The following is a 5,321-nucleotide window of genomic DNA, read 5'->3' on the forward strand; positions in this document are numbered from 1 at the left end:
ACAAAAACATAACTTGGAGAAATAAATAAATACGGATGTTATTTAAAACCACCTCGAATATGTTGTGTTAATGTTATGACATGTATTCTCATAAATGATGCGGTAAGCAGGAGGACAGAATTACGTCTAAACTGACGCCGTTTTGCATTTCTATAGGTTGTAGATACGAGCATGGTTTTATATACTATCACGTTTAATCGTGTTTTATGCCGTTTGCCAAGACTTGATTAGTGGCTCGTAAAACACAGGAGGTATGGAAACTAAGAACACCGTGGTAAATTGTACAGCTAATATAACACAACACATTAGTTGTTTTTCCTTTAACTGGTGGATTATGGAGATATAGTTGCTGATCGACAGCTGGAACACAAACCACCAAATACAACAAAATAATTCAGATCCAGTCGTCATGACTCCACTCCGGAGGGATTCCCCGATCATTTCTTACAGTTTCTCATCAAGGGGGTGTCTCCTGTCCCCGGGACAAACACACTGCCTGAGGAAGGTTATGTGTATTTTTTTTGTCATTAACTTTTTTCGGACCACTTATTTATTTATTTTGGTGACGATCTGACCTCCATGCTGCTACTCTGGTTCAAACTGCATCCACCAAACAATATGATTTATCTCGACCTCCCCAAAATAACCAAAATCTGACACGGTGTGAGATGTCTTTTTTAGCTGTTCTGTCCTCATTTCCTGCGATCTTCTTCATGCAGTCAGTCAGAATGAATGAATGGGCGTTTCTTTGACTATTTATAGGCAAATATGGGTGTTACGAGTCGATTGTGATTTAGAAAGGGAAACAGGCGTAGGAAGTGCCTATTTTTTTGCTTTGTACTACGTAAGCAACCTTCCCAAGTCAATCCTACGCAAGGCGTTATAAATGAGGCCCCTGATCCGCATGCCCAGATCCTGATAAAGGTTGCAGCACAGAAATCCAGTGTTGCCTTATTTCTGCTGGAAGGGTAAGTATGCTATTATTTATCGTCCTGGGACCCGAGGAAAAAAAGTGTCTTCCAATTTCCTTTTTTTTTGTGATTTCCTACCTATTTAGGGTTAAAGAAACATCTTGCAATTTAGACTTTTTTTATTTTATTTTTAAATGTTACAGTATGTCCACTGTAGAGGACATCGGGACCATATTATTTTGAAAAGACAGCCAAAATTAACAGATAGACTATGTAATGTATTATGGTTATAGAGTGATATTAATACAATAATACATTCACCTTTATTTAAAACATGAATAAGTCATTGATCTGAACATTGCTGTTTATTTGGTCACTAAAAAACTAGTTTGGTTTTTGGTGAATCTTTCCAGATCTTCAAAGACTTTGTAGTCAATAGCCGCGTTCACACCAAGTACTTTTCCCACAGTAGTTCCTGAGAACTTTAGTTCATGAGAGTTCTTTTAGTTCTGACGAACTAAAGCAGATCGCGTTCACACCAAAATGAGTTCCTGGGGGTGGATTAGGCAAATGAGCCGCTGACGTCACTTCTTCTTCTTCTGCTTAGATTTTCCTGGCAGGCTGCAAACAACTTCACGGCGAGTACAGTAGGTGGCGGTATGCACCTTAAAGTTGCAATCCGCCAAAAAACCGAGAGAAGAAGAAGAAAAGCTTCCGCTTCCGCTGTATGCTTCTGTTTACCTTCCGACCTCAGACACGGTATGGAGTTGACGTTTTGGTGCTCGTGTTATACAGCTTCGTAACTGAGTTATTTAAGCCAATAACTCAGCCACAAATAAAAATACAGATCGACCATTCAAATGCAATAGAAATGCTGAGTCGGAGGCGAAGGCGGTTAAGAAGCCTTAACAAAAGGATTGGACCACGAAAAGCACACGCTATGGACATGTTTCGATAGCTGAGGATGATGACCGTTATCACGCCCAAAGAACAGCAATGGTACGTTCATTAAATCACATTAATACTATCTAATGTAGGATTTATGGAGTTATGTAGGGCTAATTTGTGTCTTTGTATGTATTCCAGATATGCGAATACTACGGAACGCGTCGTGTCCCGCGCTCTCTCTGGGTGAACAATAGAACCTCGGCCTGGTGCACACCAATGTGCAGTGGATCAAAGTGGATCTTTTCAACTCCTCTGTATTCGCCTGGAAGCAACCATTGGGGAGACGCAACCTAAACAAATCGCCACAGGGCAAGACACGCGCACAGCCCTTGAGGCATCTGAACAGCATGGAAATTGTAAATTGACAATAAAGCTGATCTTTTGTACTGTGCATTTGGTTCTCTCTTTTATTTACCACAGTCAACAGACACAATTACAATAATGCAGACACACCTTTGTGCAAAGATTAAATGTCAGTATCAAAACAGTACTCATTCTGTATATTTGTATATTAATATGAGTATATTATTATGTTAAATGTGTGTTAAAGACAATGGGATGAGGTTGAAAGCTCTTTAAAAAGCTTTTGTATACCATCTTTACTGTGATAAATACATACATGTTAAGCATACACATCTGAAGAACTATGTTACACACACACACACACACAGGTTAGTCTGTGTACCGCTGCACTGCTGCTGGTTTAAACAAAGACAGTCATGATGCTAGTGCCGTGCATGTAGGTTCTCTTTTATTTATCAGAAGCAGATCAATAAGTGTCAGTAGTATCAAAACAATATAATAACAGTGGCAATATATATATAATCACAATAATACAAAATTAACTGTCCCAGGTGTAGGCAATTTGGGGTGAAGTGTCTTGCCCAGGGACACAACGACATCCTGACTGCAGTGGGGTTTGAACCTGTGCTCCCCTGATCCGAACACCAACGCACCAGACCACTGCATCACACGCCTCCCAACAAGTCATTGTACAGTTTATCAACGACAAGTTTTTCTTAATTTTTGTATTGAAGGCCTGTTGGATTTAATCAGCTCGCTTAGCACTGCCAGAAGCCCAGCCAGAAAGGTATTTTGTTGCTCCACCTCGATTCCTGGGCCTTGTGTGAATGCAGCAGCCGTTCGTCGTGCATCTCCTTGGCACGCAGGTCCTCATTCTCCTTGCTGACCATGGCACGGCGGGCCATCGCCATGATGGTGTCAAGGAAGCTGTCATCGCGTGCCCACCTTCCTAAGGTGAAATATGCAAGATACAAGATCAGTTTAATCGCAACAACGACACAACATTGTCCAAATCTGTCTCTGCAGGCACACAACAGGAGGAACACAGGGAACACCTTTGATTTGACTATTAACATTTTAAATGGTGAAGGCACTAGCAATTGGGGGATGGAGGGCTCTCAGGACATGATAGGGACAAATAGATACAAATTAAACGTTTTACAATTTTAATGCAAGCATTAATGATGCTATGAAGCTTTGAATGATTCATACCGTAATAGAATAAGCCACATAGTCTTTAAATAGCCTTAGACACTTGACAGTGACTTTATTTAAAAGTTATTTCTGTCTGTAATGCATCTTTGCACCACATTGACATGATAAGCTGCAACAATCACATTTAAATTAAATAAGTGGAGGTGGAGTGTGACTGTGTGTACGTACCATTTGACGATTGACCAGACGATGTGGACCCCATCTGCAAAGCAAAACAAGTTGATCTTACAAACACTTCCTAACATGTAAACAACGCTCTGTATGAACGTGTGAAGCAGAGTGTTAGCCCACCTTGGGGGAGCGTGTCTGGGGTAAGTTGACGGAGTGTTTCAGCCTTTTGACGGCCTCAGTGATGGCCTGGGTCTCCGTCTCGTCCAGAGCACAGCACAGGTTCTTCAGAGTCTGCACCACCCGCTCCACCGTCTTATACTGGGTGCTCTGAATATAGAGATACTCGTTGGTCAGAGGTAGGAAGTAGCGGAGTACAAATACCTCGTTACTGTACTTAAGTACATTCCACTACTTATTTTTCTGATCACTTTTTACTTCTACTTCTTACATTTTGAACACAAATACCTGTACTTTCTACTTCTTACATTTTGAACACAAATACCTGTACTTTCTACTTCTTACATTTTCCAAACAGGCTGGTTACTTTAAATAATAATGATCACGCCACCAAACACACATTCAAACTAGAGTCATTGCGTGCCTATTGATTTGAACACGATCCGTGTATCCATCATTTCCTGGTCTTCTCTAAAGAAGAGGGACCAATGAAAACGTTGTCATGTTGCCGTTGTTCAGCATGGAAACATTCATTAGCTAACAATGACATTATTGTTCTATTAATATAAAGGGAGCTCAGGTACTCTTTAAAACAGCTGCTAGTTATGGGTACTTTTTACTTAACTACATTTCAAAGCCCTCTTTACTTTTACTTAAGAAGTTTTACCAGAGTATTTCAAACACGAGTATCTGTACTTCTACTTGAGTAAAGGATGGAGGTGTGTGGCGCAGTGGATAAGTGCATTGGTGTTCGGATCAGGGGAGCGCAGGTTCAAACCCCACTGCAGTCAGCATGTCGTTGTGTCCCTGAGACACTTCACCCCAAAGTGCTCCTGTGGGGATTGCCCACAGTATTGAGTATGTAAGCTTTGGATAAAAGCGTCTAACAAGTGACATGTAATGATTCAAAAAGCTTTTGAATATTGAATAACAAACCAATGTGGTTTACTTGTTATCCACAGTTTAGCTGCTAAATGTTTTTTAGCAATGCTTTTCTTTGTGCTCCACATATCTAAATGTATAAAGTGTGTTTTCACCTCCGTTCCCTCCTGTTTGCTGCAGTATGGCAGCAGCGGTCAGGATGGACCGGGCACAGGGTGTGGAGCTGCCTACTCTCAGCGGGGGGGAACTGAACGTGGAAACTGTGTTTCTCTGAGGGATCCTCCATGTAGTCTGAGAAGCCTTCTGAGGAAACAAGGTCAAACTATTTAGGATAATACAAGGAACAATGTTTAGGCAGTAAATAGAATTTCAATTACATTTCTACTTAAATGTGCAAAAATATTAGAACATCAGTCTTTGTGGCATGCAGGTAATCAACTGTTTAAGCTTTTACCATTAACATGTAGAATGAATGTTGCAAATTACTTGAAATTAGAGCAACTACAATCTATTGTTTACCTCAGTGTAGCCACAGAGGTCCAGCTAGCATGCTAATTGCTAACGTTATATTATCGTTTTATCCCGGAGGGGAAAACTAGTTTCTAATCCTGAGAGAAACACCTCGCCTGAAACACACGATTAGTGCCATGAGTTAGTGAAGCAAATTACAGAACATTGCACACTTATTCACAAGTCAAAACGTGTTCATAGCGGGCACGGCTGAGAATAGCTAGCTAGCTAGATGTTATTATCCAGCTTGGACCTAACGTTAGC

At 40.8% G+C, this 5,321-nt stretch overlaps 1 long non-coding RNA gene across 1 annotated transcript; it reads right to left on the reverse strand.

Moving 5' to 3' along the window:
* Positions 1–3,235: 3,235 nt before the first annotated feature.
* Positions 3,236–4,760, reverse strand: LOC117469097. The gene is made up of 3 exons (XR_004554547.1): positions 4,703–4,760; positions 3,669–3,815; positions 3,236–3,579 (listed from the first exon to the last, which is right to left on the reverse strand). It is a non-coding gene; the product is annotated as an uncharacterized LOC117469097 (long non-coding RNA).
* Between the last annotated feature and the right edge of the window lie 561 nt (positions 4,761–5,321).

Source organism: Trematomus bernacchii, unplaced genomic scaffold, assembly GCF_902827165.1.
Source record: "Trematomus bernacchii unplaced genomic scaffold, fTreBer1.1, whole genome shotgun sequence".
Taxonomy (NCBI): Eukaryota; Metazoa; Chordata; class Actinopteri; order Perciformes; family Nototheniidae; genus Trematomus; species Trematomus bernacchii.